This window comes from Rissa tridactyla, chromosome 6, assembly GCF_028500815.1.
Source record: "Rissa tridactyla isolate bRisTri1 chromosome 6, bRisTri1.patW.cur.20221130, whole genome shotgun sequence".
In the NCBI taxonomy this organism is placed as follows: Eukaryota; Metazoa; Chordata; class Aves; order Charadriiformes; family Laridae; genus Rissa; species Rissa tridactyla.
This window is the reverse complement of record NC_071471.1, coordinates 69,754,723-69,767,193: the sequence shown is the minus strand read 5'-3', so window position 1 is coordinate 69,767,193 and position 12,471 is coordinate 69,754,723. Positions and strand designations below refer to the sequence as shown.

The 12,471-nt window shown below is 46.4% G+C and overlaps 1 protein-coding gene across 3 annotated transcripts in view; it reads left to right on the top strand.

Annotated features, from left to right (window-relative positions):
• The window catches only part of CTBP2 (C-terminal binding protein 2), a 146,835-nt gene that overhangs the window by 24,297 nt on the left and 110,067 nt on the right, over positions 1 to 12,471 (top strand). Inside the window, exon 2 of one of the 3 annotated variants that reach the window (XM_054207333.1) lies at positions 9,996 to 10,082. The exons of the other annotated variants lie outside the window; for them this stretch is intronic. The gene's annotated coding sequence lies outside the window, so the exon portion shown is untranslated. The remainder of the gene's footprint in view (positions 1 to 9,995; positions 10,083 to 12,471) is intronic. 3 annotated transcript variants of the gene reach the window in all.

Sequence of the window (12,471 nt, the reverse complement as noted above, 5' to 3'; positions counted from 1 at the left end):
TGAGTCTGTGCTTGTGGTTTCTTTGGTTAGTATGTGGGAACATTTTTGGAGCTCTAAGGATGCTGTATAAATGCTGAGCTTTTGCTGTAGATGGACCATCCTGTTGTGGTTGCAGATGTTCTTGCTCAGCTGGAGGTCTCTGTGGCCACGGTTGACATACAGAATTTCTGGGCACTCCCCATCCACTCCAGTGCAAAGTTAGCTGTTGAAGGGGCAGCAAGGATGGTACCTGGGGCAAACCTGGCTGACCTTGCAGCGAGACAGGCCAGGAAGCACGCACCAAACCCTTGCTGGTAACTCTGCCATGCGAGCAGTGCGTTTGTAGGTCACCACCGCTCTTTCCAAGATGTTTGTATATTTAAAATATTATTTAAGAGCTAGTACTTGGGGAGTCACCGGGTAGGCAGCAGTGCATTGCCCCAGCAGAAGTGCTGGCAGCCTTACCTCTCTCTTTCTGACGCGTCAGGCTTTCATTTGTGGTGGTGGCAGGACATGACCGTTAGCTGTGCCAGCATAATTGTTTTGGGAACTTTTACTGCTCTTTCCTTCCAGTGGTCTGCGCAGTAAAGCATCTCGCTGTCCGTTTCCTCATGCGTGCGTGTCCTCTGGGTGTTATCCCCTCACTGCCCGTTTCTGCTGCTTTTAGGAGGTGGTGGGTCACATCCACCGTCGTGGTGGTGTTCCTGCCCAGGCTCTCCTGGCGCAGCTCCGCGATGTTGGGGTGGAAGCTCAGGCTGTGGTGCCTGGGCATCAAGATGCTGCACAGCCTTATTTCGGCAGATGGGTCTCACTGGTTTTTAAGCGCTTGGAAATTCTTAGGTTATATTTGAATCCCTTGTTGCGTGTCAAAGCGTCGCCCTGAAGCGGGGAGCAGTGACCCGTCTCTGCTCCTGGGGAAGTCACTGGGAGGCTAAACCCACCCTGCTCAAAAAAAAATAATCCTGCCTGGAGAGCCCCACCGAGGGCTGTAAATATGAGCTGTTATTAAAAGATCCGGGAGATAACAGTTGTAGCAATCTAACAGCGAAATGGAATAGCTTGATAGTAAATTAGATTTTTAGTCATGTAGGAAAAAATGTTCATTTTTCCATTGTAACTGACAAACTTGTTTTTTTACACAATGCATTATTTCTTCACTTTTCATACGTGCATTTTCCTTGCTATTTATAGTGTTACATGTGTGCAACTTGAAACCAGCCAGTTTGAAATGTTCTAATCTCAGATTTTCCATAAACATTCCTGCCTGTACCGAGACCCCTGTGCACCGAGTTTATGAAAACAATCCCCTCTAGGCAAAGATTTTTCTAATTCCCTGAATATAAGGGGAGAAGTTTATAATGAAGTGTTGATAGGACCTTGAGTGTAATGTTGTGAGTATGTATATCTATAAACATGGTAAGAATTAGTTCTGAAGCATTTTGCTGAATAAAGGATAATTTTACATCCGTATTATTATTTCTGTAACTTACTTTCACGCAAAGCGTGCTTTTAAATATGTGATAGCTCTGCTGTGACAACATACACTTTCCAATTTCAAAATACCTCTTTCAATATGAAGAATTACGGCAAAATAATTGATTCTGCTCAAATGTCTTCTATTAAGCGGGTTTAATGTTTGATATAAGAGGCCTTGTGGAGTGTTATTTCAGACGCACACACAATAATATTCAGCTATTAGGCATTTCCCCCATATGTTAATGCTTAAAGGCTGCCTGACAGACATTAACGTTATTGAAGGGCTTTGCCGAGGAGGGCATGGCAGCGTTGCTGGGTGCTGCTCCGACTGCGACGCTTGTGGGATCCGCAGGTTGTGAGCACCAGCAGCTCTCCTGTCGCGGATGGAGTGATGCGCTTCACTCGTAGAGAGAAGCAGTGGTGTGTTTATTGATATCAAACAGGGATTTAACAAAGTTTGATAGGAAATGCAACAGTTATTTAACAAGACTTGATGGCAAGGCACACTGGGTTATTTGCCGCAGGGAGGACAGGGTCAGACAGAGCTGTCAGGGAGACCCTCCCGTTGAGTCGAGGTTCAGAAAGGACGCCCTGGCTTTCTAAGCTCCTCCTCAGAGAGGAGTCTGGGTGCGGCCAGATCCAATCCTGGTCCCAGACTTGGTCAATCGTTTATGTCTAAAGGATTATGTATGTGCAATCAATCCTTTATATCACTTAGCTAAGATTTCAAAGTTTAGCATGCGATCAGTCACTTACCGAGGATCTGTTGTGGCAGGGAATCTCTGAATCTTGGGAAGTAAAACTTGAGAGCCATCCCTACCCAAGGGGAGATCCTGGCATGCGGCCTGCTGCCGTGCAGGAGAGCTCCAAGGGCTCTTGGGCTGTTCGCTGTTTATGGGGGTGAGACGATTGACTTACAGTCATATTTGCATATCGGCCACAGTACCGGCACTGTGGTGAGGTGGGCACATTGCTCAAGTCAGCCCTTAGTTATTGTGTTGTTCTCTGTCTCCCCAAAACCATGTTTGAGCCAGACACGGACATAACGACTAGATGCAGCCATGGTGACCACCACAGGTGGTTATTGCCTGGGTAGGGTTATGGGAGATAAAGGTCAGGTTGGCAGGGGAGCACACTGTCACATCTCTGTCCCCTCGCAGCGTGACGGGGTGGTGTGCTGGGGAGGGCTCATGTTGCCTGTTTGCATGGATGAGGTTTGGAGGGCACAAGCTGGAGCTGGGAAGCTGGACTGGGGTGGGTGCAGCCACCTTTGTGGTCCATCCTGGTCCTTCATCACCCATCCCAGGCTCCGTCATCCCAACCTGTTTTCAAACTTTATTGTCACAGTGGCTGGCTGTGTGGTGTTAAGCAGTGTTTACTTGAGACCAGGAGGCCACTGGTCTTGCATGAGAATAAAACCAATCTTGAGCTTTTTCCCATGGTGATGAGACACTCCCTGGTGGACCCTCCTGCGCCGAGACCAGAGAAGGGAAGACACCAGCCGCAGAATCTGGTCTTGCAGCCTTGCAGATCACTGAAAAATAAGATTATGTCCTTGGGTATTGCCATTGCAGAAGCGCCGTTTTCCAGGCTGCTGGTCAGGAAAATAGTAAAAGAACCTGAACTGTGTCCTCGGTTGTCCTTACAAATCAGCTGTGGATTTATACTGAAGTCCTTGGTGGCTTCTAGATATTTTGTTTTGCTGGAGTTTCCTCTTTCCCCTGGTATCTTTTTTCTTCCTCCCCAACAGTATGTTAACGAGATTTACTGGCCCTTTGAAATATTTAATGTAATGCCGGCAATGAGCAGTGTGTCTGGTCACCGGACCCTCTCCGGAGGCTGCTGGAACTCTTTCATCTGCGACACGTGGCTGGGTACAGGAGAGTGCAGCGGAGTCTGAAAATACTCCGAGTGTCCCTAACAGCTCTGGGCTCATGTGTAGGGGGCACATGTGTAAGTTATGAAAGCCGGGGCCTCTTGTGGGTGCCAGTTCACTGGCAAACTGGTGGGCAACAGGTCTGCAGGGAGGCTGGGCTTCAGCCTGTGCAGTGCCGATCCCACCGTGGGATTGGCCATCAGTTGAGATGACGGTGGTTATAGTCCTTCTCTTACTGGGAGCCCTCGTGGCACCAGTGTTTCAGGGATTTGAACTTTTCTGGGAGTCCCCAGGGACAGAGAGGTCCTAAATTCACCCGAATGCAATCTTTGCTGCTGTTCCCACCTCCCTAGAGTTAATTTCAGAAGTCTTTGCCTAAATCTTGCTGGAACAGGACCACGGCTTGGTCAGCTCAGCATCTCTTCAGTCTGCTTTCAACAGCACTTAAAAAATGTTAATTGAAAACAGCGTCTGTGTGAATCTTATCCCAGGCTCGGCTTCTGCACTCCTCGGGTGCTCCAAATTACTGTTCCTGTCTCTTGGGGCTTCTGGTTGTACGGGGTTGGTGGAGAAGGATGTGCTTAGAGAACCTTTCCGGTAATACGGCTCCATAATCATGTGCAAAGATTGAAGCGGGACCTCTGGATCAGGAGGTGTGAGTTGCTGCTGCCAGTGCTAAAAGCATATTCTTTCTGCTGCTTCCAGGATTGGTTTTTAACTCTCATTTTTAGGGTTACCGGCACTCCAGGAAAGGTAGTCTGATGCTTTTGGTTCCAAAAGGATCCCTTTGCAAAGGATGCCTTAAAATTACTTACCTTGCTTTACCGGTTCAGAAAATAGCTCGTTTTTCTAAGATTAATTTGAATGCAGCTTTTAAAAGGTATTTCTCTCATGACAAATGATTTTTTTGGCAGTGAGCATTCATCTCTTCCGCACTGATGCTGCCTCCTCGATTTCCTTATGCAGCATCCCCGATAGCTGCCAGGCTGGAGGTGCAGCTCAAGACCTCATATTGGGATGCAAAATCCGATAGATACTTCAAGTATTTGAAGTATCCATGGTAAAGGACCCCCTGGAAGGAAAAGGTTTGCAGCAGGAGCTGGGAGAGATCCGTAGCGATGGTGTTGCAGAGCGCACAGCGCCGCCGTAATGTTGTGTGAACTACTGTACCCTCACGTTACGTTTTAGGGAAAAACAGTGTTGTAGCAAACTGACGCGTTCCCCTTGGTGTTCGACTAGTGCCTTCTGTACAAGCTGATGGACCATGGCTAGTGTAGAGAAGGAAAGCAAGGTAGGAAAATAATAATAATAGTCATCATCATCATCATTGTCCCTATAATAATAACAGAAGTGAGGTATTGGAAAAGGGAGAAAAGTGCAGGTTGGCATTTAGGGAGGGGCAGTTGGTAAGATCACACCAGACCCATCCATCGAAAGGAGACCCCTCGGTGCAGGGTGCCCAGCTGGGATGGACCGTCCCTCACGGTGTGCACGTCCCAGCCCGAGATGCAGCTCCCAGCCCTGCCCGGATGGGTTTTCCCAGCCCCTCTGAACTGGCAGGGTATCTCCACCTCTGGCAGAAATTCAGGAGGATGGAGGTGGATGCGCTTGGCCGTGCCAGCCGGGAATGGCACCGCGCTTCCCCTCTTCACGCTGCACACTCCTAATGGATGCGAGCACTGCTAAATGCATCACCTCATTTCATACCGCATTCGCAGGGAAAGTGCAATTTTATTGAACATTAGGATTGAATTCTTAACTGACTAATCAATTTTAGTAGTAAGTTAAAATGCCTAGTATTAATGGACAACTGCAACCATTAATCAGGGTTACAGGAGATTAAGAGTTGTCAGCATTTATGCTGATAGTACTTACATATCGTGGGCTTACGGACTGTACGCGCCACTTCCATATTTTTCTAAACACGTGTAACACCCCGGCTTTGCACCTATTGATTGCTTTCTCCCTTCTTGGGCTCTTCTTTGGAAACACAAGCCTAACGACATCGGCGTACAGCTTTTCTGCACACTTGGTTTCATGTCAAGAGAGATGGAAAAGGTTCATTTGTTCGACTATTTGAGTGTTTAATTTGATCTGGTATGAGACTAAACCAAGACAAATAGAGTGTTTTTAATGAAACTATTTAAAAATCTCTGGCAGCTCCAGAAATCGTAAGGCATTAGAAAAATACAATTCAAGGAGTTTGGGTGGATATAAATAAGAAACGCACTTCAGGATTCACTTGCCAAATTCATTTTGCTTTCAGTATTTTATCACAGTAAGCGGTTTCTTAAGCCAGTGAAGCAAAATTTTTTGTTCAAAAGCAACCAAAATAGAAACAGGGCTTAAACTTTCATGGGTTTTGTGAATGTGTTTCCTTCATCCATTTTCTTGGGATATTTTTCAATTCGAAGCTGGGATTTCCTAAAATCTTTTTAGTCCGCAGTCTTCAATTAGCTGATTACTATGGATTATATGCGGACTTCGGATACCTCATCAAGCTGTCTAATAGCTGGATCATATTGATTGTCCTTCAATTAATCATGTCCCCTATTTTCATTTATCAAAACCCAAATACATGTAATTAACTCTGAAGTGATATAGCTCACCGTAAAGTGATTTTGCTACTGCTATAGAGATAACTCGGTAGATTATACTAATAGGAAATGCAAGTTGAAATTAAATTAATGGTATCGTGTCCATCACGGAAGAATAATTAAAAAACTAAAAGTGAACGACCATAGCGAGGAATCCTTTGTAACGGCAGGTGCAGATGTTTGTGTCTGTATTCTTATTTGCGTCTTGGGGACTTGCCATCCTTGAGCTTTGGAGCGATTGCCCTTGAGTCTCCCAGAGGAGATGCAAGAAATGCCCCGGATTTCTCGCCAGGTGGGGAGAGGGGACTGAGAAGGTGCAGGGTGGGTAATTGTAGACTTTTTAAATTTTTTTTTCCCATCAGTGGGACAATTTATGAAAAAACCGTACCAGATGACATTGTTTTGCTTGAAAAGCAATTTTATTAATTTGAATGTAATCTCTCCTTCCCCCAACGCTCGTATTGAAATTGGCTCAATGTGCTTAATTCCATGACAGACTGAATTGTAATAAATAATATACAATATCCCCAAACCAGCTTGCTTCAATTGGCATGATATTTATGAACAGCGAGTTTCCGAATTGCTCATCATGGTTGAGGCTTTAAGCTCCGATTTTGGTCGTAAACACAACTGTGTGTAAACTCGGGGAGAGCAGAGTATTTGTGTATGTCATCGTTCCTGCTTCCAACTAAAATGGACATACTCTATAAGTGCAGGCTTTTTTGCAGTGCATTGGCACTAATTATTGGGGAACTCACGTGATTTCAAAATCACTTTTTTTTTCCCCTTAAACCTTACGGGTAGGAATGCATTTGTTTCTGGAGCAGAGAAGTTACCCAGGCTATCTTAGGGCTCGTCACTGAAACTTCGATATTTCTCAGGACCTTACACTGAGAAGTGCTTGAATTATCTCGGTTATTTTTTTTTTAATAGCCAGAATAAAGAGAAATATATTTTTCAAAAGTGTTGCCCAGAATTTCCAGCGGGCTTCGTTCAAATAATGCCTGAAATGATACAAATTAAAAATTATTATTTTCTTTGCGTTGGTTTGGTTAATCCTTAGAGAAGAGGAGTTCAAGCTTTGTCAGTAGCGCTGTCTCACCACCACTTCAGCTTTCCTGCCTCAGGCACTTTGTTATCAGACATTAATATCTGCAACAGCAACCAATTATCTTGTAATTTTAACAAAGGCATCAGAAAAGAGAAAGTGCTTGTTGGTTCGATGGTCGTAAATACATAGATCACAGGCAAAGAGTCTTTGCTTTTATTATGCAAAATAATGACTATGTAGCTGTTAATGGAATTTAGTTTATACTATGACAATTTATACTTCTGCGTGTCTTTGGAAGAGCTTTCCCACCAAGGCTGTTTTGACAGCTCTCTGTAATAATATAGGAGAGTGATGTGTCTAACGAAGTCTCCGAGAAAAATATCTGGTTTGCATTTCAGAACTTGTCATTCAATATGTTTTGCAGTAGGAGATAGCATGGGAAAGATGCCTTCCAGCTTGGGCTGCCATCGCATCCATACAGCGTATGCAGGGGCTGCTGCCACCCCCGCGGAGCCGCGGGATGAGAGAAGGGTCCTGCGCTGGTCCAGCCTTGAAGGCAAACTTTAGTTTTTCGGAAGCGGTGTAGAGTGCTGTGTTCTGTTGCTCCAGGATCACAGTGTATGTTGGACTCCATGGTCACCTTGCCTTTTTTTTTAGTGATAAAACTATTCATCATGGTTTTCTCAGATGTCCTCTGCGAGCTCTGTGCTACCCCCGCGGACGATGGGGATTTTAAGCTGTGGTTGCTTTGGCTGGAAGGGAAAGACCTGCAGGACCTGTTCGCTGGCTGTGCGTGGAAGAGGACTGGTGGTAGAACCTGCTCTGGTAAAATAAGTGGTCCACACACGTGTATGACATGACAACTGTTGGAAAAATTCGTAAATAATGCGTGCGTATCAAAACAATGCCAACAAAACAGTAAATGAAGTGTAATTGGTTGAGGTTCCCGTATCAGTGGAAGTGGGAGCAGTCAGAGGAGGAGAAGTGCATCAATGCTAATGAGGGATTGCTACGGCTGGTGATTCTCTGCTACCTTTGCAGGACTGCAGAGATCTGGTTCCAGAGGTTTGGGACCAGAGGGAGAGCGATTCTCGCCCTGCCCTCCCCTACCGCCGTAGCAGGGGTTTGCAGCAAGCCATGGCCTCGGTCCATGGCAGCCAGTGGTCCCAGCCAACTGCAGCTGCCTCAGGCATCGTCCTCCCCTGGGCTTTGGGGCTGCCCAGCGTGGAGCTGCGTGGAGACCTTCTGGAGGTGGTGGTGGAGCACGTGCAGCCCCCACCGCAGCTCGCCTCGGGGCTTCTCCTGCCCTCCGGCTGCGAGAGGGCTTTCGGGGTGCACGGGCACTTCGTTGCACATTAATTAGTTTCATTAACTCCCCTCTGCGTTGGCAGAGAGTTGTTTACTGGGAGTGGAGGCAGCTCCTGCGGTGCTGGGGTCTCCTGCCGGTTCTTCCCACCCCGTGCCGGAGCGGAGCGGGACAGCGAGGGGGCTGCCTTTGGCCAGGGATGCGGCCGAGTTTAAGTGTTGAGTTCGGCTTTGTTCTTGTTGTTTGTCTCTTCCTTTTCCTCAGCAAGCTTTTCTTCTCCCCTAATCCGCAAAAGCAGCCCAAGAAATGACATTTATGCATATTTCATAATGTGATTTCTGTAGGCATACGGAGCAAACAAATCAATTTCTCAGCAGCACGCTGTTTAAAAGAAACAGCAACAACCTGTGGGATAAGTTGCAGAAGCTGTTAAAATTAATTATAAATGGCAGAAGATATAACATTTGGGGGAAAAAGTGCTAATGTGTGAAGAATAATAAACATTCACTAGATGAAAAGGAACTCTCTGTCATCTGATTATTTAAACTTCATATATTTATAAATATCATAACACGTTAAAACAGTGTACCGCTCGCTACCAACAGCACATTACCATTTTATTCTGGAATTGCAACGGCCTCATCTGCTATCTCAAATAACAGCTCTCACCTTCCCAGGCTCGGAGTTTTACTGCAGGTTCGCGGCTGCGTGACTATAAATGCACTATAATATTTTTCCAAAAAAACCAGGAGTCTGTCGGCGGTGAATGTCGGTGGGGTTTTACTGGTCCATGGGCTTTAGAAGCTCCACAGCAGATATGGTCTTGCTGAAATATCTTATTTTTATTGTGAAGCTAGCGTAAATTTACCCAACCAAGGTGGGCTTTTTAATGCTGTGGGCTTCAGGGAGAGTCGCGTGGTGCCTGCCAGTGCTTCTGTAGCCTGTTCAAGGTGCCTCTGCACCACAGCGCTGTCGTTTCTGAGCAACGAGCACTTGCGTTTCTTAACCCGACCATCCCACCTGAGCTGTGGAATTTGTGTCACTGTGATTTTTCCATATATTGAGCATTGTGGATGAGATCTCCCCTGGTAACCGGGACCAACGCCACTGACGGTAGCCAGGGTGCTCTTTCTGTACGGTGACTTTGTACAGCGCTAAGCACCCGCACTGTGCTGTGAACTTTGCTCAGATTGCCCGTACGGTGAAGAAGTTAGGACATCGGTCAGCAAAATATGCTCTAATTAGAAATGAATTGTTATTTTCATGCTGCTTTTACAGACGAAATTAATGGAAAATACTCAGAAGAGAGTGCATTCCTGCTCGGGACATCTCATGGTCCTGGGCTTGGGAGTGTTTCGGTGGGAGGCTGCTCCTGGCTGGGCAGGGAAGCTGCTGGGTGGCCAGCAGAAGGGCTGTGTGGGCAACGAAGGATGAAGAGCATCTCTCTGCCACGAAGGGGGCTCAGGGAGGTGGGCAGGATATGGAAGCCTGCGGCAGAGCGCTATGCCGAGCATCATTAAGCCAGAGGGCTCTGCTAAATTGTGGCTGGATTTTGCCCCCGATGAGTTTGGCAGGGTTTTGCCGTTGGCTTCTGTGGCGCAGGGTTGGGTCTCCGCCATGTCCATGATCCTCCTTGTGGTTTTAGCAGCCTCTCACTGCAGTTATTTCAAAATCCGCCATTTTTTAAATTTATTTTTTTTTCCCCCAAAGGTGCTGACCTGATAACGCGGCGTCAAAGCTGCTTGGTCCCCGTCACCCTGCGGCCTGTCCGATGAGATGTGACACTTCGGCCCTAACGTATGTGTCACTCCGCGCTACCGCGTTCTCGATCCTCAGCTGCCGGCGGGAGAGATCTCCTCGCTCCGCGGGGAGCGTGGGGCTCATTTCCGTGGGTGCCACCTCGGGAGCATCGTGTGCCCGCCATGTCCCCCCCTTCATCCCCGGTGCAGGGATGCCGCACCGGGAGCTCGGTGGGGAGCGTTTGCCGAAGCCGTGACCTGGTCGGTGGCAGCCGTGGCTTTGTCCCGGCGCAGGAAGGGAGCCGGGGTTGGGGAGCGAGGCCGTTTCGGCTGAAAGGCTGTTAGATTCAGGTCACTGAGTTTGGGCTGCTGCGTTTTCTGACAAAGTCTGAAAAATGCAGATTTGTAGCAACCCTATGTTAATGAATTCAGACTGCTTGGATTTCGCACTGAATAATGGCCGGAATTACCAGAGATAGTGACTTATGAGATGTGATTGAATATCATCCTTTTCCCGAGATTAAATTTATAAAATGATGTAATATCACATTATTTTTATTAGCATGCTTTGATACAAAAATCTCCGTGGAGCTGAAGATTTCGTTATAATAAAACAAAGGTACTAGAATGACAAAAATATTCAATAAATTTTTAAAATGTAGTATCACATTTTAAATGCAATTTTGTGCGTATGGTGAGTGAATGCAATACCTCCTTACCCTCAGGCCGCCCACTTTCATACATTAAAAATATTCTATTTAAATGCAGATTTTGATTTGCTATCTGGCATGGCGTTCAAGGGGAAGAGACAGGAGAAAAGGGAAGAATGCGTGCATCTCTTAATTTAATTACATGTTTCTTTTGACGTGCAAAGGTACAAGCAGTCGTTAGGTGGACGGGCTTGCCTGTATAAAAAAAAAAAATTTCAAGGTTGATTTTTGAAAATCTGTAAAAGAAAAGGTAATCTCAGCCCTGAGAGAGAGTCCAGTGAGATCTTATGGATGTAAAAGTGTATACACGTGTATATACGTCCATCGCCCCACGTGTGTTACAGGCTCCCGCATCCCCCACACCGGACGGCTGGTTCCCAGCGCCGTGACTGTGTGACAGCCCTGCTGAAAATCTCATCTCTGTTGGAAATAACCGCCTGCTAAATCGGAAAGACTATTTTTAGCCGAGATGGATGCAATAATCTGGTTTTTGGTGTGGACCCCTCCGGTGCGGCAGCGGGGTGCAGGCTGAGGGGCTCTCCCGTGCCCGGGAGCTGTTGGGGTGGGTGCCCCTTGTTCCGTTCGCTTGGTCTCATCCAGATGGATGCGGGTTTCTGGAATGAAAACCAAAATGGTTTGTTTATAACTACCTTAGAAATGGCGGAGATTGACTGCAAGGGGCAAAAGTCATAGTAGCAAAATGGTTTAAGCACCACAGAAGTGATTTTGCCATTTGATTGTGTAAAAACCCGGGAGGTTGCGTTTGGTGTTGGTGCTCTTTGTCTTCATTTGTATGTCGTGCGAGTGAAAGCCTATTTTCAGAACTCAAGAATATTTGAATTTCAGTGCCCTGGAGCAAATAGGTTGAGAGGTATCAGAGATTATCAGATTTAATTCATTTATTTTAAATGTAAATTGATTTGAAGCCACTGGGAGCCGTTAAAGTGTGTGGTCGTTGGCGTCCACACTTGCCGTGTATTATTTCTCCTGCCATCCTCCTCCGTTCATCCCTTCTCCCAGTCTTTTATCAGGCTGGTTTGTTCCTCCCATCTCAAAGAGACTTGAGTTTCAGGGCTCTGTGCATCTTGGCATCACGTGTAAGGTGTGATGCCTCTTCTCCTGACACGCGCTTGAACATTTTGGCTTTGCCGGTGATGTGCTGTGGCCGCATCCCACGTCCACCTCCCAGAGCCTGAACTTCTCCCTGCGTCCAGCGGCGTTTCTCTCCCTTGTTAGTAACACAGAGATAATGCGGGTGTTTAATGGAGCAAGGGGATGGTGATTATTCCTGTGGTCCTGCGAGGGTACTGGACTGTGGTGGGACTGAGTTTAAAAGCCGCTGGGCTCCCAACTGGTGTCTCCTCTCCGGCTCTTCCAAGTTCAGTGCAAAATACGTGTTTTCAGGGGCTGCGTGATTCACCACGGGCAGCTTAGAGATTCCTGTAAATATAAATTCAGGGCTGTACCAAATAATGCCAAATGTGTATTTTTAAGTCTATGTATAAAATTATTTGATCTCCGAGAGCATCGCATTTGCCAATTTTTCTCTCAGGCACATAGATATTAAAACCGTATTATGCACAATATGCGGTAGTAAAATTGGAGTCGCAATGGAAAGCAATATTATAATTTTTTTCCCTTTAATTTTAGTCTCAAAGAATGTGTCCTTCTGAAGAAAAGGTTATGTGTCTAATATGCTGGAGAACAGTTTGCAAAATTAGATAAGAGTTATCCCTA